The sequence below is a fragment of the Myotis daubentonii genome, chromosome 21 (assembly GCF_963259705.1).
Source record: "Myotis daubentonii chromosome 21, mMyoDau2.1, whole genome shotgun sequence".
Lineage (NCBI taxonomy): Eukaryota > Metazoa > Chordata > Mammalia > Chiroptera > Vespertilionidae > Myotis > Myotis daubentonii.
Window position 1 is genome coordinate 12,158,008 of NC_081860.1, and position 25,416 is coordinate 12,183,423.

Here is a 25,416-nt window from a genome sequence, read left to right on the forward strand (position 1 = left end):
GCAGCAAAGCCACGCGGTAAACACAACTGCCTATTCATGGGCCCAGCAACTCAAGTCTTGTGTCGATCTGGCTTCTCCCGTCTTCTTCGTTTTCCCATGAATGTGACTCAGTCATTGCATAGTTATGTCTTTGTTTCCTGCCCCTTCGAGTACACAATATAGAGGCAAGAAATACAATATTGTGGCTATCGGTAATTTGCCAAAAAACGGTCATGAAGCCCAAAGTGGGGGGCCAGAGAGAGCCCCCCCCCGGTTTAAAAGCTGGGCAGTGTGAGTGCTTCCTACGCGTTGGCATCATTTAGACGTTCTGTTCGCCGTCTCTCTCTCATATTACTCATCCGGCGGGTCGTTATTTGGAAATATAAGAATGGAATATTCTACTCACTCAATGACGCAAAATCCACTGCAGGGGTGGGGGGGCAGGGCGGCGGGAAATAAAGCCAGACCCCCCCGCGCCACTACCCCAGCTCTCAGCTCAAGGCCACCCTCAAATCACAAAGACAGGCCTGCAATAATGTCTCAGGTTATTAAACCACAATGTTTTCAACCCATTAAACCCAGTGATCAGACCCTATGTGCCTTTCATGGTGCCCCTAACATCTCTCATTACTGGGACCCAAGACTGCCCCATGCAGCCGGTTTGTTTAAAAATGCAGAACCTGGGCCCTCGCCGGTGTGGCTCAGTGGATAGAGCGTCGGCCAGCGGACTGAAGGGTCCCAGGTTCCATTCCAGTCAGGACACGTGTCCAGGTGCGGGCTGGATCCCCAGTGTGGGGCGTGCAGGAGGCAGCCAATCAGGGATTCTCTCTCATCATTGATGTTTCTGTCTCTCTCTCTCTCTCCCTCTCCCTTCCTCTCTGAAATCAATACAAATATTTTTTTAAAAAAGAAAATGAAGAAGCTGGGCATTTGAGGAGAGGGCTCACCTTATAAAGTTGCTCTTCTGGTTTCTGGTTGTTTTGTCCGTGTTGTTTTTTTTGGTGTGTTGCTGTGTTTTGTTTTGTATTGTATTTTCCTTTTCTGAGGCTTAGAATCCACAGAATTCTGAACTGTGGGGTTAGCCCCATTTCCCGAAAATCATTCCTTAAGAGACAGGGAAGGCGTCTCCATTAAAACGTTTCTACACCAGTCAGGGCCTGCGCGTCACCTTAGGGCAGCGGTTCTCAACCTGTGGGCCGCGACCCCTTTGGCGGTCGAACGACCCTTTCCCGGGGGTCGGCTAGGACCATCCTGCATATCAGATGTTTACATGACGATGCATCACAGTAGCAACATGACAGTGATGAAGTAGCCACGAAAATAATGTTATGGTTGGGTCCCCACATGAGGGACTGTATTTAAAGGGCCAGAAGGTTGAGAACCACTGCCTTAGGGGGAACCGCAGGATCGCGCGGGAGTCGGCCTGGTGAAATGATGATTTTTTCACCTGTCAGCAGCGGCTGGAAATTCCCACACATGCGGGCCTGGTCTGTTTCATCCCTTTGAGTCCCTGCGTCTGAATGCCGCCCGCGCCGGTGCCGCCTTTGTGTCGGCGGCTCTCACGCCGGGCGCTCCTGCTTCCTGTAGGCTCTCTTGTCACGGTGACATTTCAACATAAACAGTCAATATTCCTTCCCTCCAAGGAGACCTCCCTCCTATTGCCGACCAATTAAATCCCAGCTGAGCTCCACAGACAAAGGTAACGCAAGACAGGCTGCTCGCACGCGCGCTGCACTTGGCTGCTCCCTTCCTTGGGAGAAAGAAAAATTGTCATCACAACAAAGGAATCTGGGGACCTGGGGACACTCTCATCCGAGAGAGCCAGTTCCGTGGGATCTGATGGCTCCTTCCCTTTTCATCCGGCACACCGCTGGGCGGGCGGGGGGGTGGATTTGTTCTTTCTTTCTTTCATTTTTTTGGTATTTGGTGTGTGTGTGTTGTTTTTAATAATTCAGCACCGTGCATGTTTGAGGTTTCGCCGAGAAGGGCAACCAGCCCTTAATTAGTTCCTGTCTGTCAGTGGCCACATGGGCAGGGCTGTGGACTCAGATGCCGGCGCCCCTGACCTGTATCTTTGGACTCCGCGGCCTAAGTGGATGGAGCCGGGTTTCTGGGTCTCTCCACGTCACCAGAGCCACTCGGGGTCTCTGAGGACATCTGTTGAGACTGAACGCTTTAGGGTGAACTCTGCCCTCGATCAGGGATCCCTCTGGGCATGTGTCCACTTCACTGGGGGAAAATGTCCTCAGATAATATTTGCCTTGACTCCTTAAACAGCCCAACCCCCTCCCAGGCCCAGGCTCTCCACCGCACACCGAATAACCCTTGAAAACCATTTCTTCGGAAGCCTGGAGAAATTTTTAAGAAAACACTAGTAATTCTGCAAACTTCAAACAATTTCTCTCTTGCCTTTTCGCGATTCTGGCGGCCTGCATGGCCCAGGCTGCGACACTTTTCCTCCCCGGAAGTGAAATGCGCAATAAATTGGGCATCGGGGACTCTCCTGTGTGGGCTCATCAGTAAGCCATTGATTCCCCCGTGGGGTGCTGATTTCTAGATTTGAAAAAAAAAAAAATCTGGGCTACAGCCTAGATCAGTGATGGCGAACCTATGACACATGTGTCAGAGGTGACACACAAACTCATTTTTTTGGTTGATTTCTCTTTGTTAAATGGCATGTAAATATATAAAATCAATATCAAAAATATAAGTCTTTGTTTTACTATGGTTGCAAAGATCAAAAAATTTCTATATGTGACACGGCACCAGAGTTAAGTTAGGGTTTTTCAAAATGCTGACACGCCGAGCTCAAAAGGTTCGCCATCACTGGCCTAGATTTAAAGGGTGGTAACCTGGGCTGCTATCAGGATTGGCACCCCCACAGCCAACACTTTCTGACGGACTGATTTTGATGACATTGTCAGGCCAAGAACGACAGAGGGTTACCTAGAAATGAAATATATACCCCACTTTTATTTTCATAAACATCCGTATGCATAGGAGCCCTGTCATCAGTTCTAGAAGCCACCCTGGTGTTCCTAAAACCAGCAATCCAATCTCCTCAGCTTCCTTGAGGAATTGATTAACATGTAGTCCAACAATGCATGCGTCACACTGCGTGAGAGAAGTTACGTTCCAGCCTAATTATGACTGGATTCTTACTCTGCCTTGTCTTGTGAACATGGAAATCCAATTGATTCAAGGAGGTAAACTTTTATTAATTGAGGTATCTCTTTTATAAAGAAAAAAGGACTTTAGCGACCCCCCGCCCCCAAGTCAGATTTGGTGAATTTAATCATCAGAGACTTTGATTTTCCATGTGTGCTTCTAGCAGCTAGAGGGCACAAAAGAATGCTTTTACCTGGCTTGTCTTTCTTTCTTTTCTTCTTCTTCTTTTTTTAATCACTGAGTGAAACTCTCTAGGCTCAGAAATAAGCAAAAATACAAGGATGTCCATTTTTCCCCCCAGATGTCAATGTGTCATATCTCCTTCCCGACAGAATTCCAAATTCCAGATGATGGTAACACGTGAAAGTGAACTTGATCTTCCCAGCAAACCCCAAAGAATGAGAGGCTGGGCTTCAGGCCCCATTCTCCCAAGTTGGGCCCATCTTTCTGTCTTTGAACTGTTTTGTCAAGTTCAAAGCCATAAGAGACACATTTAACCATCATCACTCTAACATCTTAAAGATTAATGTTGGTTGTGATTCTGCATTAACAACGTCTATTATTGTTCACTAATAAGAGGCTTACAAGAATAAACATGAAAGGCTTGGAAAAAACCTTCCTGTCAATTAAGAAACAGTCAGTTGGCCCTAGCCGGTTTGGCTCAGTGGATAGAGCATTGGCCTGCAGACTGAAGGGTCCCGGGTTTGATTCCAATCAAGTGCACATGCCCGAGTTGCGGGCTCAATCCCCAGTAGGGGGCGTGCAGGAGGCACCCGATCAATGACTCTCTCATCATTGATGTTTCTCTCTCTCTCTCTCTCTCTCTCTCTCTCTCTCTCTCTCTCTCTCTCTCTCTCTCTCTTCCTCTCTGAAATCAATACAAATATATAAAAAATAAAAAGAAAGAGTCAGTTGTACTTCAAATGAGCAGTTCCAAGGGATCTCAAGTAGAGATGCATGCTTTATTTTTATTTATTGATTTGAGAGAGAGAGAGAGAGAGAGAGAGAGAGAGACATCAATGTGTTGTTCCACTTAGTTACATGTTCATTGGTTGTTTCTTGTATGTGCCCTGACTGGGGATTGAACCCACAACCTTGGCATATCGGGACGACACTCTAACCAACTGAGCTATCCGGTCAGGGTGTGAGATCCATGCTTTAAGAGCCACAAATGAGCCACACACCATGCCTCCAGGTTTGCAGGCCATCCTCTACACACACGTCCACACACCCATCTTCCAAAGCTAGCCACCGAGGCCCCATAGTCACAGGCATTCTTCTTAGGCAATTTATCCGAAAGCATAATAGTTGGGCATTTTTCTGCAAGAAACACTCCGAATCCTCAGGAGGTGTCGTGTCTGTGGCTAGAAGACAGAATGGGCTGGGCCTCAGTAGCCGAATATATATAAACACCCCTCACCCCCCAATGAACCGCGCCACCCCCGTAGGCATGAGTGAGTTGGAGCAGGATAGGGTGCCATTTGCCAAATTGCAAATTGCCTGCATTTATTTTGGGCATGCACTACACGGAGTGCTAATTGCCTTGTTTAGCACTTTACTTTCTTTCATTTGCACTCGTGTAAAATCTTCGTAAATTAACTCCGGGCTTTTACTATGCAGGTAGCATGGGAACCGCCATGAATGAGTGAGAAGGCAGCAGGAAAGGACAGTTAAGAAAAGAGGAGCTGGCTGTACCAGTCATGCCATTTCTACGTCCCCTGAATTAAGAGAACGGAATTAACTTTTAATCCCTGGGCTTTGCCAATAGCTGATGCGAATGCAGAACATATTACATTCCGCTGTTTCATTCAGATGCGCTCACTGAAAATGGGTCGAATGTCAACCACCCCACCGGATGGGGAAAGTGCAGGGAAGCCATGTTTATAGACACGAGTGAATATATTCAGATTCATTCCAAATAGCCATTTATGTGGTTGCAGTCAATTGCATAGTCAAGATTCCAGCTTATTGTCAAAGACAAAACACACCAAAGTCATTAGCATCCACTACTACCCAGGAGCCAATGAAAAACAAGTTGGGAGTCTCCTTGCCATTCCTAATGGACAGGTGCACACTTCCGAAAAGCCATCTGCAGCCCTGGCTGGTGTGGCTCAGTGGATAGAGTGTCGGCCTGTAGACCCGAGGGTCCCAGGTTCCATTCCGGTCAAAAGGGCACGTACCTGGGCTGCAGGCTCCTCCCTGGCTAGGGCCCTGGTAGGGCATGTGCAGGAGGCAACCAATCAGTGCGTTTTTCTCACATCCATGTTTCTCTCTGTCTTTCCCTCTCTCTTCCACTCTCTCGAAAAATCAATGGACAAATGTCCTCGGGAGAGGATTAAATAAATAAACAAGCAAACAAACAAACAAGAAAAGCCATCTGCAGACTTAGCCCAGCCCAGAGCGGACGTGCAGGCTTCTGGGCTGCAAAGCGTGGAGGTGAGACAGCCCTGGAGGCTGAGGTGGTGGCCTCTCACGGGTGGCCTCCCCGGGGCCGGCACAGGTTGCTATGGAATCTTTCCAATGGATGTGGATGAACAGAGAGATGTTTTCTCTTCTGAGTGTCCTTGGTTGGACTCTTTTCATTATGTTTCCAGATCCTTTCAAGACCAGGGATGTATCCTCAAAATGTTTTCTTCCAGTCCTAGCCGATTTGGCTCAGTGGATAGAGCATCAACCTACAGACTAAAGGGTACCAGGTTCCATCTGGTCAAGGGCACGTACCTGGGTTGCAGGGTCCCAGGCCCTGGTTGGGGGCATGCAGGAGGCAACCAATCGATGTGTCTCTCTCTGTTTCTCTCTGTCTCTCCCTCTCCCTTCCACTCTCTCTAAAAAAAAAAAAAAAAAATCAATGGAAAAAATATCCTTGAGTGAGGATTTTTTTTAAAAAGTTCCCTTCCAAAGAAAAGAAAATTTTGCAAAAATGATGGTTTCAAATGAAAACAATAAATAAAAACAGTATCTTTGGGGTTTTTTTTATTTTTCTTCCTACTTTTCCTTTTCAACATGATGAAAGCTGTGTTTTTCCAACATGGAAAAGCGAAGGATGAAGTATTTCAACTTCTTATCATCTGTAGGTCATTATGGGGACGCTAGACAAGTTGCTTTATTTGAGGTCCAATTCGCTGGCCTTTGAGAAGCTCTCTGAGCCTTTATTTTGGTCCAAACTCTAGAAATGCATTTCAGGGGAGGCATTATTGATGTTCCGGGGGACACAAGTTTACCGGTGTAAGACAATGGCAATGGAAGGAAGCTTTGGGGTATAGAAAGTCAGTCGGTTCAGTTAGGAAGATAAACTCAAGTCTTGATCATCTTAGTAGGATCATCTTAGTAGCAGAAAAGAAAGTGTGCATTTCCCAGAAATCGAAGAGTAACTCCAGTAGCTTATTTTTTTTTAACATATTTTATTGATTCTTTACAGAGAGGAAGGGAGAGGGATAGAGAGTTAGAAACATCGACAAGAGAGAAACATTGATCAGCTGCCTCCTGCACACCTCCTACTGGGGATGTGCCCGCAACCAAGGTACATGCCCTTGACCGGAATCGAACCCAGAACCCCCCAGTCCGCAGTCCGACACTCTATCCACTGAGCCAACCAATTAGGGCCCCAGTAACTTCTTAATAGATAATACATTAATGATGAAAAGGAATCTAAGTCACATGTGCCTGCCAACCACCCCACCAGAGCTCTGATCTCCAGAAAGTGACCTCACTTTTGTAAGTATCTGTTTCTGCATCTCTAAATGGGATGCCAGTGCCCAGATGTAAATACCACTGTGACACCCGGCCAGCATCGTTCAGTGCTTGAGTGTTGACCTATGAATGAGGTCACGGTTCGATTCCCGGTCAGGGCACATGCCCGGGGTGCGGGCTTGATCCTCAGTAGAGGGTGTGCAGGAGGCAACCGATCCATGATTCTCTCTCATCATTGATGTCTCTCTCTCTCTCTCTCTCTCTCTCTCTCTCTCTCTCTCTCTCTCTCTCTCTCTTTCTCTCTCTCCCTCTCTCCCTCTCCTTTCCTCTCTGACATCAATAAAAAATATATTTAAAATAAATACATACTGCTGTGAGGATCACAGATAATAAACATAACGTTTCTAAAACATAGTAGAGAGGCTCAATAAATGTTAATTCCCTTGTGATCCACTTTCTAATCCCACCTCTTTGTTTAGTTAACGACGCAGAACTCCTACCACTTAGGTATCAGCAGATAGAGTGATCACATTTCTTTGGTTCCTCGCACGCAGACCCTGACCACAGACCTCCCTTTTAATAAGTATCCCAGGGAAGAAGCAGTGATTGGCAACAAAACCTCAGATAACGTTTTCAGTTTGCATCTGGAATCAGAATTAATCCCACGGGATGCGTGACTGCCAGCATTGTTGGATATCAATCCCCTCCTTCCACTCAGACTTGAAAGCTGGTAGCTTGAAGTGCCGAGATAATCACATCGGATGCTTGCGATGTATGTTCCACCGCTGGCTTCGGGAGGAAACATATTTGGGAAGTTTCCAGGCCAGGATGGCTTGGAGTGAGTTCAGCTTGCTAACCGGGACCCCACCCGCTTCTCTGGATGCCATGAGGCCTCCCTCTTCCTCAACACCACCTTGTTGTTTTGTGTGAATTTCTCACATGTGTATTTCCGAAACTGACTTATGTGCCAGGCCCAGGCATTGCTGGGCTCCACCAGACGTAGGAAGCACGTTGGCAAATGAAAGCCGCGGGGAAGGAGCCGGGAGAGAGCCGGGAAAGGATGTGTTAACATATGAGATTCGTGTTATGTTCTTCGTCATACAAAGCGCGTGCGAATTCGGGGTGATTGCCATGTGCGATGGAAGGACCTCATGGGACGTCTGTGGAGTGACGGTTCCACATGAAATAACATAGGTTTCTCTCAAGTCGTATGATAATTCATTCATCGACTAATCCTGGGTTAGAGCTAACCTGTGTTGAACCTTAAATTTCTGCCCCCAAAATCTGATTCTATCGTTACCAATGTCAGTGTTTTCTCTAATAGGAGATTTGGCCAAAGATTGCAGAAATGGGACCTTTGGGGTTTTTTTATACTGTCACCAGGTCACTATTTATTTTATTTGTCTATTTTTCTGTTTTTCAGGTTTTTTAAAATATATTTTTATTGACTTCAGAGAGGAAGAGAAAGGGAGAGAGAGAGACATCCATGATGAGAGAGGATCATTGATTGGCTGCCTCCTGCATGCCCCCCACTGAGGATAGAGCCTGCAACCCAGGCATGTGCCCTTGACCGGAATTGAACCCAGGACCCTTCAGTCCACAAGCCAACACCCTATCCACTGAGCCAAACCAGTCAGGGCCAGGTCACTGTTTATTAAGGGGGGATGTTTCTACCATTTCATTCCAATGTGTTGTCCCTTCTTAAATCTTCCGGCGAACAGTCTAAAGGTTAACCTTTCCTGCTTCACATTATAATTTTAACAAACCTAGAATTTTTATGTGTTTGCCTGTCAGCCTCCAAAAGCAGTAATTTTATATCTCATTCTCCACGTCCTAGTTTTTCTGCCCACTTTTCCCTCCCTTTGATCTAACCTGAGACATTTCCATCTACTATCAGGTGCTTTAATGGAAACCATCCAAACAGATGAGCCCTGATTTTTTTGGTTCAAAGCAAGAGGTATTCTTTCTAGGTTACTTTACTATTGTGTTGACTCTTGTGATTCCTGGAGTTCGATTCTTCTTGCTTTGGAGTTTTCAAAACTCTCACGGCCTGCAGCTAACTTCCATCTTGAATAAACTTGCCAAATGCTGAATGCGCGTGTAATTTAATTTTACTGGCGAACTGGCCTTGGTACAGGGGGTTTTGCAAGATGCAACCAAAATGTGAAAAATCCCCAACAAAAAAATATGTGTTTTTGTTCAGAAGGAATTCATGAAAATGACAGAACTGGGTTGGGATGTAATAGTGCTTTGCTTGCCCAGTGGGCATGGCTCAGTGGTTGAGCGTCGACCTAGGAACCAGGAGGTCACAGTTCGACTCCCAGTTGGTCAAGGGCACATGCCCGGGTTTCGGGCTCGATCCCCAGTGTGGGGCGTGCAGGAGGCAGCCCATCGATGGTTCTCTCTCATCACTGATGTTTCTCTCTCTCTCTCTTCCTCTCCCTTCCTCTCTGAAATCAATAAATTCGCATATTTTAAATTTCCAAACTTCTTTGTCCACATATTTTATCAGGGAAGTAAAAAAAAACTGTTAGGTAGAAAGAGATGGGGCAGGAAATCATAAAACAAATACAAAACAAGGAAACAGAAAAACGTGCAAAAAACGCAGCCCTGGCACCTGAGAAATTCCAGTTCTATTCACCGCTTTCTTGCAAGATTTTAGTTCACGTATTTCTTCGCTGCCTACGCCCATGACTTCCCTCCTGCACACACACACACATACACGCAAGCACACACACGCAAGCACACACACACACGCACACAATCACCTATATGCGTGTGCAAGCAGCCATTTGCGTTTCCTATAATAAATAGCACGCAGACAGCTCCCTGTGTTTGTAAAAGAAATTTCTCAGTGTGTATCCCAGCCCTCTGCATTCTAACCTATTCTCCGATCGAGGAAGCTAAAAGCAGAGAGCTTAAGCCGCTTTCTAAAGATCCCGGGCTGGAATAAATTCCATCAGTGTTTCTTTTAAGACAGGCCTGTCGCTTTCAATCTACACGGTTCGAGTTTTTCCCCCTCCCTCAGCCGTGAGTCTCAGCAGTCCGTAGGAATGGGAATATCAGAGAGGATGTCCACTGGCTGACTGGTGTCCGGGCTCCCTGCCCACCCGTCCCGAGAAAATGAAGCCGATGGGGAGGCAACGTGGTCTCTATTAGCCAAGGGTTAAACACCGAGCAGTTGTCACTGGTCCCCTCTGTCCCTGACCAGGGCCGCCCCCCATTGAGAGATTAACCTGGTGCCCTTGGAAGTGCGGGCTGTGTCACACCTTCCCTGGGTCTCACCGCGCCGCTGATCAGAGCTGGGGCCGCCGAGCAGGCGTCTTTATTCTCCCCCTGTTGTCCCAGGCCACACAGCCGGGAGCCCGCAGCCCGCGAGAGGCTTAAGCGCGGTCATGTTGATGTCATTATTTTCTGATTGTCGCGAGCTCCCGGGGTACCGGCCCACATGGACGGGGAAGGGCTGGCCTGCGCTTTGTAGGGGACCCTTTGAGAGCAGCTCCATGACCGCCTGCCCGGTTATTCCAGAGCCGGGGCGTCGGCTTAGCTGCACAGGGAATCCCGCTCTGTGATTTGGCCTCCGTCTTGTCGGGTCAGCCTTATCGGTGCCACCAGCAAACGCGTCCCAGGGCAGGTTGGTCGAGATCTTTGCGAGGCGATCGGGTGTGTCTGGGTCATTGTGCTTGGTCTACAGCAGTGGTCCCCAGCCTTCCTTTGGCCACGCCCCACCTAAGCATCTTTAACATCCTGATGCCCCCCCCCCCCCACACACACACACCTGTAATTCTTATTATTCAAAAACTGAGCTCCTAGTCACGCGGAGGAAGCCTCAAAGGCCGTGATCTTGGTCTAAACAAGCTTCCAAAGGACATGGCACCCATGAGAGAGAAAGATAAAAGGACGAAAGGACAGTGGAAGGACTGAGGAAGAAATCACTACGAAATTGTTTAAAATAATAATAATAGGAAGTGATAGGAAAAAATAGCAAATAAAGTTTCAAAACATAGAATAGAGAACTAAAATGCGTACAAATGTCACAATATATATTTCTAGACTGTCTAGGAGGCCCTAGAACCGGAAGAAATGCAAAAAAATCGCTGTTAATAACTTATTCTCGAATTGCCCCCCCTTAAACATCACATTGTCCCCCTGTGGGCGTGAGCCCCATGTGGGGAACCACTGGTCTAAATGAAGCATTGCTATTTGTTCACTTCCCCACTCCTTGTTAATATGTCTTTTTTAAAACTATATTTTATTGATTTCAGAGAGAAAGGGAGCGGGAGAGAGAGATAAAAACATCAATGATGAGAGAGAATCATGGATCGGCTGCCTCCTGCACCCCCCACACTGGGAATCGAGCCCACAACCCGGGCATGTGCCCTGACCGGGAATTGAACCGTGACCTCCTGGTTCATAAGCTGATGCTCAACCACTGAGCCCCACGGCTGGGCTTAGTAAGTCTTTCCCTGTTGCCTGTGCATAATGCAGCTAACTAGCCAGGTTGGCCAAAAGCAGATAAAACCAGGGACAGGAGCCTAGAGTGACAAGCCAGTGGGGCAGTGCCGTTCAGCTGGGCGTGGCCCGCCTGCCCACTTGGCTTTTACAATCACCTAAAAATTGCTCTACTTGCCCCAGCTGGTGTGGCTCAGTGGCTAGAGCGTCGGCCTGCGGACTGAAGGGTCCTGGGTTCGATTCCAGCCAGGGGCACATGCCCGGGTTGCAGACTCCAGGCAGCCAATCCATGAATCTCTCTCATCATTGATGTTTCTATTTCTCTCTCCCTCTCCCTTCCTCTCTGAAATCAATAAAAATAAATAAATTAAATAATTAATATTTTTAAAAGCAATGGAAAAATATGCTTGTGTGAGGATTTTTAAAAAGGAATTAATTGCTTATTCAAAATGGGTGAACAGTACTTAATTCTGGGGGTTAGTGGGGGAGGGAATGCAGTAAGGGGAAGAAAATTCTACATTATCTTCTGCACACTCTTTCCTGCGCCTCAGCCCAGCGATTGGTATGCCTCTGGGGCTCTTCAAAAATACCTTTGCTAATTTTTCTCCTGGATAAAAGGAACGGTAATGGCCAAGACACGCTCAGGAAGGGAAAAAAAAAAAATCTTAATTTGAGAAAGGTTCGCAGGCCGAACAGCTGCCTGGGTTCTTTCAAAGGCCTCCCTGACCTCCCTTTGAAGTCCCTCGGCCCTGCGAACCCCCCACGCACCATGAGGCCACCCCCAATTCTTCCGCGGGCCCACGTGCTTGCCATGGGCTGGGGTCCCCAAATGCAATGTCGTTCCAGCCCAAATCCCGCCCCCACCCCCCCCCCCCCCCATGACTCCATCCGATCTGCGGTTCCATAAGCTCTCCCGAGATTTTAAATGATATTCACAAGTATGCTGATACATTTCTGAAAGATTCCCTTTTCCGTCTGAACTCTTTTAACAAAGGTATTACACGGAGCACAAAAGCTGTCCAATTTCTCCCAACCTCTGGGTTCTTTCTAAAACACAGTCATTTTGTCCGACATTGAAAATGTCTTGATTTAGTTGTCTTGCTATTTTGGGCCTGTCCTGCCCCCCGCGGCGGTAATAAGAAGGGGGCCCCCGCTGGGCCCCGAAGAATGCCATTTGGCGGCTGCCATGGAGCGGCCGGCTTTTATTTATGGAGCCAAGAAAATGAATGGGTATTAGTGTCCAAACATTTCAACATGCTCCCGCGGCCATGCACAAAAGGGACTGATTTGCAGCAAATTTCCACTTATTTTCCAAAAGTGTTTACCTTCCCGAAGCTTGGCTGATCGCTATAATGGCATAGCTGAGGGGAGGGGAAAAAATGACCATTTCAGAACCCAATTTATATATAGATATATGTATGTGTATATATATTTCTGAGTCTTCAAAGTGCCTGCTTCTTCTGAATAAAGATAATCCCTCTAGTTGCTAGGCGTTTATGGGTATGTGGATACTTCTTTTTTTAAAAAATATATTTTTATTGATTTCAAAGGAGAAGGGAGAGGGAGAGAGAGGGAAACATCAATGATGAGAGAGATTCGTTGATCAGCTGCCTCCTGGACATCCCCTACTGGGGAATGGAGTCCGCAACCCAGGCATGTGCCCTTGTCTGGAATCGAACCCGGGACCCTTCAGTCCGCAGGCCGACGCTCTATCCACAGAGCCAAACCAGCCAGGGCGATATGTGGATACTTCTGAGGTGCTGGGCTTGTACTTCTCATTGTTGTCTTAAACAAGGAAAGACCCCGCACGGTCCCAAGGAAAACAGTTCATATCGGTGGATATAGGCTAGATATAAGAAAACACTCTGGCCCTAGCCGGTGTGGCTCAGTGGATAGAGCATCGGCCTTCACACCAAAGGGTCCTGGGTTCGATTCCGGTCAAGGGCACGTACCTCAGTTGCAGGCTCCTCCCCAGACCAGGCCCTGGTCGGGGCACGTGCAGGAGGCAACCAATCGATGTGTCTCTCTCACATCGATGTTACTCTGTCTTTCCCTCTCCCTTCCAGTCTCCCTCAAAATCAATGGAAAAATATCCTCGGGTGAGGATTAACAAAAATAAAAAATTTAGAAAAAATAAAGAAAAGGAAGCACTCTGCCAGGGCCCAAGGTCATGTCTGGCCACTCCCAGAAAGCAAGGCGTGGCGTTAGGTCTGGGATTGAGCATGTTCTAGCTCCATGTTTACTATGTGGCCTCACCCTAATTCATTGGTAGGCAGTTTGCGATGTCCTGAAATCACTTCATCTTTTTGCCCTGTGCAACGCGCGCATTGTGTCAACAAATATTAGTTGAGCGCCTACTATGTGCCAGGCATTTGAAACCTGCCTCCCAGAGATGTCACAAATGGCTCTCAGTGTGGTTTCCCACGCCTTTTGAGTCAACCACTTCGAAGACCCCCTCGTTTCTCCATCCACTCTCCAGGCTCAGCCTCTGAGCAGGGCTGCCCTTTATTCTCTAAATATCAGATATTCTTTCTCACCTCGGGACCTCGGTTCAGCCTGCTTAGCACCCAGAGAATGTCTTTCGTGGCAGATCTACAAATCAGAGCTTCTGCTATTCGAATTCCAGCCGAAAGACCCAGTCTGCTATGACCAGTCCCCAAAGTCCTGAAGATGGAGACACTAGGATGTCATGGAGGGGCTCCCAGATGAGTGGTGACTCCAGGCAAGGGGAAAGGATGATACATTGTGATTCGGGCTTCAGGAGAAGAGAACACAGCCCTAACCGGTTTGGCTCAGTGGATAGAGCGTCAGCCTGTGGACTGAAGGGTCCCAGGTTCGATTCCGGTCAAGGGCATGTACCTTGGTTGCGGGCACATCCTCAGTAGAAGGTGTGCAGGAGGCAGCTGATGGATGTTTCTCTCTCATCGATGTTTCTAACTCTCTATCCCTCTCCCTTCTTCTCTGTAAAAAATCAATAAAATATTTAAAAAAAAAAAAAAGAGAGAGAGAGAAGAGAGCAAAGGGGCCTGGCAACCAGGTAGCTATTGGCAGTGACCCTGGCTGGCGGGGGGGGGGGGGGGTGGCGGAGGGGGTTGAGTAGTGTTTGAGAAAATGCAATAAGAAGATTATGGGACTAATACTTCTCTAAGTTTGAACTGTCTATTCTTCCCTTTCCTTTTCTACCTTATTTCCATTTCCTGCATTGTCCCTGTGCAACTGCTCAATGTAACCTGTACAAGGATTCTTTTTTGTTTGTTTGTTTTATTTTGTTTTAATATAATATATTTTTATTTACTTCAGAGAGGAAGGGAGAGGGAGCAAGAGAGAGAAGCATTAATGATGAGAGAGAATCATTGATCGGCTGCCTCCCGCACGGCCCGCACTAGGGGTCGAGCCCATAACCCAGGCATGTGCCCTGACAGGGAATCGAACCACGACCTCCTGGTTCCTAGGTCAACGCACAACCACTGAGCCACACTGGCCGGGCCAAGCTTTTGATTATTACTTTACAACTCAAAAAATAGAAGAGTTGCCAGGTTATCCATCTAAGCAACCAGGACTGAAAGACTTGAACTTGCTCTCCAGTGTGTTTAACATATTTCTGATGATTGGGTTTTGTTTTCTGTCGGGTCCAGGAAACAGCAGTCTGCTTTACAGTTTTACTCCGCTTTTAACACGCTAATAACCTCATCCTAATGCATCAACATTGTGGTTCATAAAGGAGAACTTTCCTGAGTGGTCTCCAGGCCACTGTGCCCTTTGTCCCGAGTTCAACTTCCTACAACATGAGACACAGAAAGGCTCCATCAGAGAGAACAGGTGAGCTACCTTCATGGAGCCAGCTCTAGCTCTTACTGGAGGCGTGGCCTTGAGGGGTGACCTCTCTGGGGTTCAGATTCCTTATCGAGTACAGATTTAGTAACAGTAAGGGGTAATAACAGCAACAGTAATGATGACAGCCGAGATAAAATGATTCCACGGTCATTGGCCTGGCTAAAAAGAATTGTCCCAGAGGAATTCTTTATCCAAAATTTAATTTGTTCTTTAAAGAAAAAATTATCCTAGTTCAGAATCTACTCATTTCATTGTAGAAACTGATTTTTTTTTTTTGCCAAAAACAAAAACAAAAAAACTCTCCATGTATCACCATAAAACTCAACTTCCAAATCAATCAATCTTGTTTCATATTTGGGTTCTCCCACAGATGAGAATCTTAAGGTATTACGTTTAGGCTGGTAGTTTTGTGTGGTTTATAACTGACTTCAAATTTGTGAGAATTTAGGCTGGACTGGGACTTCCTGCCCATGCATTAGCTTAGCACCACTATGCTAATGGCTGCTTAAGAACATGAGAAAGAGCGGTTTCAGAGGGGCTGGCATCCAGGTGCTTAAGACAGCTTTGGCATGGGTAGACCAGCAAAGGGTGGGACAGGGACCAGGGGTGGTGCTACAGAATTTGCGTCTCTATTCCAGGCAAATCAGCCTTGAAGTTCATTGATCCATAGTAACCGCTCCAGATTTTCAAAGATTTAAACGATTCCTTTGCACCCTCCCACGTCATTCCCACACTTTCTCCCATCTACTTCAAGGTATTGATCGAGTTGAGAATCGAATAGAAGATTCTGTTGCTTCTGCCAATGCAATGATCGCCTCATGACTGTTACCTGCTTTCCTCCAGCCTGTGCTATCACTCCGCCTTTACATGTGCAGTTGGCTGCACCGCTCCCCAGGTCAGCCACCTTCCCCGTACTCGGGCTTTATCTGAGGGCCATACCATCATTCCTGGTTGTTCCGAATGACATTATCAATTGAGCTTTGGTCACTGGGGCAGGTGTGTGTTTGGGGATTTGGCATCTCCCTGGCAAACAAGGACATGAGAAAGGAAAAGAAGAGGCATTTTAGAAAGTTAATGCAGTAATGAAAACAATCAGTTGATCCTTGTGCATAAGCCAACAACAGACAGAGATGGTGTCCAGAAAGCCAGGTTTAAATCTGCAGCTACATCCTCCTGTTGCCCATCACTAGCCACGCTGTGGTTCTTCTCTCTTAGACCCTTCTTCTTAGTGCATTACTAGATCAATATCATCTTTAAAAACATATTTGTATTGATTTCAGAGAAGAAGGGAAAGGGAGAGAGAGATAGAAACATCAATGATGGGAGAGAATCATGGATCAGCTGCCTCCTACACGCCCCCTACTGGGGTGAGCCCACAACCCGGGTATGTGCCCTGACCGGGAATCGAACCATGACCTCCTGGTTCATAAATTGATGCTCAACCCCTGAGCCACGCCAGTCAGGCTAGGTGAACATTATTAACATCCCAGGAATAGCCTTCGGTGTAATTATGTGACGCGATTTTCCGTGCAAGATAATTCTCAACTTTCAAAGCATTGCTATCTTTGCTAAATGGCAGGAATTTCTCTTCTGCCCCTGGTGCATTCTGGGGACTTGACCCACACTTATTAAATATGTGCTGTTTGAGGGCTTTTGTGGAATTTTTTTTTTTTTTTGAAAAGGTCTGAGGTGTCACTTGTATAAGTTTGGGTCTGTAGGAACAGGCGACTAGGAGACGTTGGTAGAAAGCCCAAAGTTTTCTAAATGTAGATGAGCCCAGATTAAGAAAGCAGTAATTAATTTCCTTTGACCTTGAGCTGAAATCCCTTTCTGAAGCTGTCATAAAGAGAAAGAGGCCAGAGAGGAGAAGAGAGACTGTGTAACAATGCAATTAAACTCTTGTAATGAGGTCAGGCTTTAGACGGGTTGCAACTGATATCAATGAGAAGGCCCTATATGGATGGTCTGATTTTTTTTTTTAATTCATGCTTTTTTTATTGTTGTTTAACTCTTTACCGCCATATATGTGCTCCTTTGAAACATATAGGTATTGGGTATTACACTTTTTTTTTCTTTATTGATAAAAATACTTCAACAGGAAGTCTTAGACAGATAGAGTTGACTTTATTGTTGAACGTATTCCATAGATCCTCCTTTTCCCCCATAAACCTCTTCCAGCCGGCTTCCATCCCCTCTCCCCACCCCCACCCCCAGCGCCTCACCACCCCATTGTCTGTGTCCACAGGTTATGCATATATGCATATAGGTTCATTGGTTGATCTCTTCCCACCCACCCTCCCCTGCCTTCCCTCTGATGATCAAAAATGACACTATTTTTGATTTCTTTCAGAAGAAACAATCAGTTGGCTCAGACAAGTGATCGTTTTTTTCTGCAAAGCAGGGAAGCGTGAGAGTAGCAGAAAGGGTTCAGGATTAAGAGTCCTGACGCTTGCCTTGTCTCTGGTGTGATGGCTCTTAATTTGCAGATGTCTCCAGCGAGCTGGGGCCACTGGCTAGATGGCAGGGCCCTGGCCTTCGGCGTCCTGCTAAATAGCTGGGAGAACGGAGGCAGGCTCTGAATGTCTCTGAGCCTCAGCTCCCTCATTCATCAAAATCAAGGGGAAAGAATACCATTCACGGCCCTCGCTGGTTTGGCTCAGTGGATAGAGCGTCGGCCTGCAGACTGAAGGGTCATAGGTTCGATTCCGGGCAAGGACACATGCCCAGGTTGCTGGCTCAATCTCCAGGAGGCAGCTGGTCAATGATCCTCTCTCATCATTGATGTTTCTATCTCTCTCTTCCACCCCCTTCCTCTCTGAAATCAATAAAAATATATTTTTTATAAAAAGAATACCATCCATGGTATATCTCATCATTAAGGAGATCCATTTGATCTAAGTCATTCTATTAGGAATGTGTCAGACTTGCTCTCTCTGAAAATATTTATGTCTACTTGAGGCCAACTCTATCTGTCTAAGACTTCTGGCCATTCTCTTAGGCAGCGCATTGCTGTGGTTAAGAGCATGAATCTGAAGACCGGTTGTCTTGGTTCAAAATTGGCTTTGCACAAGTAGTTAATAAGCATGGATCAAGCCCTAGCTCTTTTGGCTCAGTGGATAGAGCATTGGCCTGTGGACTGAAGGGTCCCAGGTTCGATTCCACCTGAGAGCACATGCCCGGGTTGTGGGCTCGATCCCCAGTGTGGGGTGCAGGAGGCAGCTAATCAATGATTCTCTCTCATCATTGATGTTTCTATCTCTCTCCTCCTCCCTTCCTCTCTGAAATCAATAAAAATGTATTTACAAAAAAAAAAATTGAAGATAAAGAGAGGACCCAGGTGAAAACATGACAGCATTATAAGCAACATTATAAGCATACTAGTTCCTTCTCATCCACAATTTGCCTCAGGTCATGACCCAGAAGGCAGCCCCTAAGGCCAATACCCCGGCACTGTGGCTGCTGTCCATGTTTCGTGGTCCTGAACCTCAGACCTGGAGGAAGCCCCAAGGTAGAAACCCTGGACCTCAGGCGGCCTAAGTACAGACGGAGTGAGGAGAACAGCCTTAGGTCTTGGATCTCATGCCAGATTTCTGCAGCAATTGCACATTTTTTTTTAAAGATTTTCAAAAGCGAGGGAGGCCTTGCTTCCTATCAGGTCAGGCCCGGGTTCGCCTCGAGGACTGGCCTAGAAGCCTGAGTCAGGGCCCCATTCAAGAAAAGAGGTTCCAAAAATAAGAGTCCTCGCCGATGAAGGGACCGCCCCACCCCTCCCCTGAGCTGGATGAAGACAGAAATGATAACGGCAAGCCCTGACCAGTTTGACTCAGTGGATAGAGCATTGGCCTGGGGACTGAAGGGTCCCGGGTTCGATTCCGGTCAAGGGCATGTGCCTTGGTTGCGGGCACATCCCCGGTGGGGGGTGTGCAGGAGGCAGCTGATCGATGTTTCTCTCTCATCGATGTTTCTGGCTCTGTCCCTCTCCCTTCCTCTCTGTAAAAAAAATCAATAAAAATATTTTTTAAAAAAATGATAATGGCAAGAAAAATATCCCACTTCCCCTCCCCCTGATGATGGCTAGTGTGAGAATGAGAAAATATCCGCAGTGGCAAGACATCCTGTGAAACTCCCAAGCCCCAATAAAGCGCCGTCCTCTCTCCCCTCAACCCCCGCTACAGAGCAGTTCCCACCTTGAGGACTATTAATTTGGAGTAGGTGGCCATGACCGTGTGTGGGTACCTCCCGGGTCCCTTCCCCTTCTGTGTTGAATGACAGGTAAGGTGCCACCAGCACTCCCCGCCCCGGGCATGGCACTTATTATCTCACACCCTCTCCGAAAGGTTTTCTTTACTTGGCACATGCCCACGCCCCTGAGGTCTCCCCGGGCGACCCCGCGCCTTCAAACAAGTGATCAGGGCTGATGAATATTCCCGGGAAGGAAGGAATGGCGCTGAGATGCAAATGGGCAAGGCGAGCCCCTTCTACGCTGTGAAATAATTATCCGGCTTCATAATTATTTCCGTGACTCTTCGTGATGGATGGAGAAAGGGCAAAGGGAAGCGGGGAAGTGTCTCTCAGATCTACATGCAGGGAGCAGAGCCCCACACAAGGCCGCCCTGCAAGTGGCAGCGGCAAGGGGCGGGGCCTGTTGGCATGTCAGGAAGCTGGCTGACATGCGTTTATTTGTCCTCTGAGTTTGTTTATTTCTCCCGGCAAAGAATTACCACGATGCGGGCCAAGGGAAAGCCTGTCTACTGCCGAGGTATCATGTGAGGAGCCGACCGATATATAGGGCGAACCCCAAGAGAGTCCTCTCGCCCCTCCCTGTGCTGCCCCGGAGGATACAGTGGGAAGAATTTAAGGGAAGAATGAAGACTTTTTTTAAAAGTCTTGATAGGTTTCTTGTTTTTATTATTTTTAATATATTTTTATTGATTTCAGAGAGGAGGGGAGAGGAAGAGAGAGAGAGAGAAACATCAATGATCAGAGAGAATCATGGATCGGCTGCCTCCTGCACGTCCCACACTGGGGATGGAGCCCTCAACCCAGGCATGTGCCCTGACCGGGAATCGAACCTGTGACCTCTTGGTTCCTGGGTTGACACTCGACCACTGAGCCACCCCCTGCTAGGCAATGAGATGGTTCTTTACCTTCATATTCAGGCGGCTGAACAAATGCAGAACAGCCCTGTAGGATGGAGCTTGCCTGGGCCCAGCCCAGGTGTTTCCACACTGTTTTCCTTTGTCACTCTTTCTAAGTTCCTTTCACTGTTGATTTCTATAATCAACCAGAATTAGACAATTATTTTATTTTTTTAATATGTTTGTATTGATTTCAGAGAGGGAGAGAGAGAGAAATCAATGATGAGAGAGAATCACTGATCGGCTGCCTCCTGCACGCCCCACACTGGGGATCGAGCCCCCAACCCAGGCATGTGCCCTGACCGGGAATCAAACCGTGACCTCCTGGTTCACAGGTCGACGCTCAACCTCTGAGCCACTCCAGCTGGGCCAGACAGTATTTTTTAGGAAATAAGAAACATTCCTACCGTTCTGAAAGTAGGACAGTGTACATGGATAAAACAACTACTATGTCAAAACCTTTGGTAATTGGTCAGATTACTAATTGTTTTCATTTATCTCCTCACTCACTACTTCAGAATTCCCTGCTTTTTACCTATTGCAGGAGAGTGGAGCCTGGGATGATTCTTAGAATAACAAAACAGACTATTCATACGCATGCAAGGCAAGTTACTTTCTGTTTTCTAGCAGAATAGGAGAGGCTCCTGTACCTGGGACATGGTGAAACCGAGAGAATCAAGTACAAAAAAATACACAGTGAACTCACAGGACCGTCAAGTTCTAGGACAGTCTCACTTACAATTTCGAAAGGCAGATAAGAAAAGTAGAAATAGGGCCGGCTGGCATGGTTCAGTGGTTGAGCATCGACCTATAGACCAGGGGGTCCCAGGTTCGATTCCGGGGACATGCCTGGGGACATTCAGGGCACATGCCTGGGTTGTGGGCTCGATCACCAGTGGGGGGCATGCAGGAGGCAGCTGACCCATGATTCTCTCTCATCATTGATGTTTCTATCTCTCTTCCCCTCTCCCTTCCTCTCTTAAATCAATAAAAACATTTTTTTAAATAAAAAAGCAATTGAGGCTAATAAGCAAGAACCAAGGGTGTAAGACATTAGTGAAAGAACGCTGAGTACATCTGGCCTGCCTTCAAGATCACAGAAGGAGCCCTAGCCAGTCTGGCTCTGTGGATAGAGCATCAGCTAGCAGACTGAAGGGTCCCGAGTTCGATTCTGGTCAAGGGCACATGCCCGGGTTGTGGGCTTGATTCCCAGTTGGGGGCGTGCAGGAGGCAGCCAGTCAATGATTCTCGTCACTGAAGTTTCTATCTCTTTCTCCCTTTCCCCTCTTCTCTGAAATCAATAAAAATATACTTAGAAAAAAGAAAGATCACAGAAGGAAACAGTTTTTCTGTTCTGTGTGTTCTGCACCCACCCTGGCCTCAGCATTTACTGTTACATTTCTTTACTTAATCATCTGCCTAAAATAAAATCATAATAATTAGCCAAGGTATCTCTTAATAGCATTCTACTCTCCTCTAAGCATGCTTAAAAAAAAAGAAGTCAGCCCTGACTGGTTTGGCTCAGTGGATAGAGCCTCGGCCTGTGGACTGAAAGGTTCCAGGTTCGATTCCAGTCAAGGGCATGTACCTTGGTTGCGGGCACATCCCCAGTAGGGGGTGTGCAGGAGGCAGCTGATCGATGTTTCTCTCTCATCGATGTTTCTAACTATCACTCTCCCTTCTTCTCTGTAAAAAAAAATCAATAAAATATTTAAAAAAGAAAGAAGTCAATGGTAACCGGTGACCTTTTCCCTTCAAGGAGAGAGATGTTTTGTAGATGACAAACCCTGCAGAGGAAGTTTGCACAGGAACAGGAAGTATGTAAACCAGGGTGTGTGTGTCGGGGGGGGGGGTGGAAATGGGGGCAGTTTCTGTGTCTTAGCTGGTACTCGGCTGGGAGCAGCCCTCTGAATGGAAGAGGGGCCTTGCACACTGGCTGGGTTGAATGAAATTTCTTCATCCGAGTGGCAGTCGCTGTGGTATTTGATGGGTTTAACTCTTGTCCCCAAAATCCCCGGTGCTCGCTGCTGTCATTCATCTGGTTCGCATCCTGCTCATCCAAGTTGATTTCACCACATTCATTATTCGAATCCGGTCCTTTTCACTTCCTAATCCAACTGTTTTTCCTCCCTTTTCACTTCTAATTGTTTTTCTTTTCTTTCTTTTTTTTCCTCAATATTCCCTATCCCAGTGGTCGGCAAACTCATTAGTCAACAGAGCCAAATATCAACGATTTGTACAACGATTGAAATTTCTTTTGAGAGCCACATTTTTTAAACTGAAACTATACAGGCAGGTACATTGTTATTCACTTCATTAGGGTCCTCCTAAGCTGGACTTTGCTAAAAACATCCGCAATCTGATGGAGGTACGTTCGCTGAGGTCGACCCCTTCGAACTCTCCCATCCATACGCGTCTTGTGTACTTGTTTCTCTGTCTCCTTTCGTTCCTCCTCTCTGTATGTCCAAACCATCTCCACACACCTTTCTCCATCCTCGACACTACATCTTCTTTCACTCCACAGCGTTCCCTAAAATTAACTTCATAAACTTTACTTGAAAGTTTTAAGTAAACTTACGTGTGCCCGCACGTGGTATTTTGTGGAAGAGCCACACACAAGGGGCCAAAGAGCCGCATGTGGCTCGCGAGCCGTGGTTTGCTGACCACTGCCCTATCCATTTCCATCTGGGAATTTCATTTCTGTCTCAGAATCTGTTTGAACTCCACTCTGAACGTTTCATTCGCTGTTCACCTCTGGTTCTCCTGCGTCCTCTCCTACGATCAGGGCATTTGTACACCACATCTCAAACCTTTCCAGACTCACTGTTAATAAGAGCTTGCAATGCATAAAGTTCTTCATCTAAGAGAATTAACTCTTGCCCTGGCCGGTTAGGCTCAGTGGATAGAGCTTCAGCCTGCAGACTGAGGGGTCCCGGGTTCGATTCCGGTCAAGGGCACATGCCTTGGTTGCGGGCTCGATACCCAGCTCTCGTCCGGGTGCCTGTGGGAGGCAGCCGATCAATGATTCTCTCTCATCAATGTTTCTCTCTCCCTCCTCCTCCCACTCTCTCTAAAAATCAGTGGGAAAATGTCCTCATGTGAGGATTAACAAAACAAAAAAAGAAATCTCAACGTGCCAGTGAGTGTGTCCAGCCATACCCCCACCCCAACTTCTGTCTTTTCCAGTTCCGAACTCTAAAGTGGTATGCGGATGCTTCGTCATCCGTGTTGGGGTTGGTTTTTTGTGTGTGTATTTTTCCCTCCCCAGCGTTTTCCCGTCAAGAACATCATTATGAGATTCTGCAGTCATAAGCATTCTTCTGTTCCAATTTATATCAGTTAGCGTAGGACAGTAATTCAATCGGATGGCCCCTGGATTTCGAAAGACGGGCGACCATGTCAAAGAGACGACCTCCTTCCTCCTCTCTCAACCAAGAGCAATTTTTTCACAAGGAGCCCTGGAAGGAATTGCTGGTTTAATAATTAGTTATTGATCACGGCCAATGCCACGGCGAGGCCCGGGGATTAGTCCGAGGCCGGCAAATCAGGACGCGGGAGTTTCCTTTGTCAAGATTATGCGGGGGAGGCGAGAGAGCCAAGCTCTCGCAGAATCAAAGATCAAACATGGCTTCATTAGATATGTTTTCATCTCCGGCAGGGATTCTTTTCATTTGCAAAAGTAGTCCATCTTTAACCCGGGTGGATAAGACACCAAATTATCTCCAACAACCGAATGAATATCGAGCCACGTAATAATATAGCTCCATTTAAAAACACGCCAAAAGCCCAGATATGAGTTAAGGAGACCCGGGGACCATGAAAATGGTTTTGAAACACCACGCGGAGTTATTTTAATAAATTAACCCTGCTCTGGCCAGCGCGTTTGCCGTGCTAGAGATACCATTAACCCGTGTGCCCTGAAATGCCCATTAGAAACCATTTGGACGCACGCACGAGGCGACCATCACAATTAGAGACAGGCCTTTAAGCGTCTAATTGACTTTCCTGAGTGCTCATTGAGGCGCCACTCCGGGGTTGCATAAAATTCTCCGCAGACGAGCCACTTAATGGGAAGAAGAAACTTTCAGAGAATGATTTTATTGTACTTTGAGGGGGAAAAATGTTTCCATTAGTTGTACAGTTTCTTCCTAGAATAGAAGAGTAGCCACTGAACATGTACAGCAAACTGACCAGGAAATCACAACTTCTGGGGGGTTTGAAGGTGGGGCTGCCCAGGGCTATGGCCGGCGAAGACGGGGTCCCCGTAGGCTCCCTAGTTAGTGAGAACTTTTTTAAAAAATATATTTTATTGATTTTTTACAGAGAGGAAGGGAGAGGGATAGAGAGTTAGAAACATCGATGAGAGAGAAACATCGATCAGCTGCCTCCTGCACACCCCCCACTGGGGATGTGCCTGCAACCAAGGTACATGCCCTTGACCGGAATCGAACCCGGGACCCTTGAGTCCGCAGGCTGACGCTCTATCCACTGAGCCAAACCGGTCAGGGCAGTGAGAATTTTTTTAGTGGAAATCAACCGGATCCGTGACAAAGTAGCTATGATACAGACATTTTTAAAATACCTTGGGGGTGGGGCTAATGTTTTTTTCATCTTTATTGTTGAAAGTATTACCTATGTCCCCTTGACCTCCACTGACCTCTTCCATCCTGCCCCCACTCCCCCCCCCCCACCAGGCCTTCACCACCCTATTGTCTGTGTCCATGGGTTATGCATATACACATATGAATTCATTGGTTGATCTTTTCCCCCCACTCCCACCACTCTCCCCTGCCTTCCCTCTGAAACTTGACATTCTGTTCGCTGCTTCTATGTCTCTGAGTCCGTTTCTGTTCATCCGTTTATGTTGTTCATTAGATTCCACATATGAGTGAGACCATGTGATATTTATCTTTCTCCGACTGGCTTATTTCGCTCAGCATAATGCTCTCCAGGTCCCTCCATGCTGCTGCGAATGGTAAGCGTTCTTTCTTTTGTACAGCTGCGTAGTATTCCATGGGTGGCATTATTTTTAAATAACTACATGGATCCAGAGCAGATGAATGAAGTCACTCAACTCTAGCTTTCTGCTTTTATCTTTTTGGGGGTCACCTGTTTTCCAGTGGTGGGAAGCGAAGAAAACCACGTCTCCATTCCT